This window comes from Jaculus jaculus, chromosome 10 (assembly GCF_020740685.1).
Source record: "Jaculus jaculus isolate mJacJac1 chromosome 10, mJacJac1.mat.Y.cur, whole genome shotgun sequence".
Taxonomy (NCBI): Eukaryota; Metazoa; Chordata; class Mammalia; order Rodentia; family Dipodidae; genus Jaculus; species Jaculus jaculus.
Window position 1 is genome coordinate 70,434,231 of NC_059111.1, and position 1,224 is coordinate 70,435,454.

At 42.5% G+C, this 1,224-nt stretch overlaps 1 pseudogene; it reads right to left on the bottom strand.

Moving 5' to 3' along the window:
* Window positions 1-419: 419 nt before the first annotated feature.
* Window positions 420-942, bottom strand: LOC123463969 (annotated as a pseudogene).
* Window positions 943-1,224: the final 282 nt, after the last annotated feature.

Sequence of the window (1,224 nt, forward strand, 5' to 3'; positions counted from 1 at the left end):
ATAACAAAATACATATTTATGAGCTGTCTTTATTTAATCAGCCTGTTCCTGAGAAAATTTTAAATATAAATGGAAATTAATACTCTTTGAAAGTGATTAAAATTAGTTAATCACAGAAGTTCACCTCCTAGTATTTCTGTCAGAACTCAGATGATAAATTGTAGTTGCTGAATATTGACAGACTAGTTGCTAAGTGTAAACGTGGTTGACAGCTTTTAACTGCTATTTTCTGAGATGTCATTTACTATGTACTTGGGAGAGCCAAGTTAAATATTCTGCACTGTTAATTTAAGAAACCGTTTCATTATCAACTTCCCAAGGAGAATGAATAGTAAATCTACATACATAGGACACTAAAATATTCTTTTTTTTTTTTTTTTTGCGTTTTCAAAGGGTTTATTAAAGAATGTTCTTAAAAGCTAATTTGCTCGTGCTGTCTGCACGGTAAAGGTGGTGGGAGAGAGCAGGGTCCCAGGCCTCGTTCCGCTGCGGTTCTCCCTGGCAGAGCGCCGTGGTCGTTCCTGCAATGTGAGAACAAATGAAAGATCTCTTCCGAAGACGAGGACCAACAACAGGGGACGGCGTGAAAAGCCGTCTTCCTTTCGTTCTGGGGTGTTGGAGCCCGTATTTTTACCATCACAGGCTACAGTTTTCACTTTATCCACCTTTATAAGTTCCGTCACTTCTCTGGATTCAACATCATTCAATACAAAAGCCCACGCATTATCGCAGCATCTGTATGTGTTTAGAGAGCCCCTGAAGTTGACTCTGCTCCTGACCCTCTGGGCCAGCGCTGAGTTTATAGGCTTATCAGACCGAAGCAGAACTTGAAGGCAAGTTGAGGGGTGATCTGTTGAGACTGTACGCGCTCATCTAGGCTCTCCTGAAGGCTGTTCCCCAAAGTGGTATTTCTGTACAACTGATATGCCATGGCTTAGGAGGAAGAAATTGCTTTTTTCAGGCTTGCGTGGATGTCCTGGGGGAGGCGTCTCCCGCCGCCGCGAGCCCCGAGGGAGGCGCCCACCCCGCCAGGCCTCCTGCTCGGCGGCAGCCACCGAAACCACAGCTCTGGGCCCCTAAAATATTCTTATTTTTAAAAAGTTCAATTTCTTTGTACTCTGTAAAATTTAGCCCATGTAAAACTTTTAGAACATTCACTATGAGGATTTAAACAGAATTATGCGTTTTTGTCCTTAGCAGATAATAATGATATGACTTGCCTTA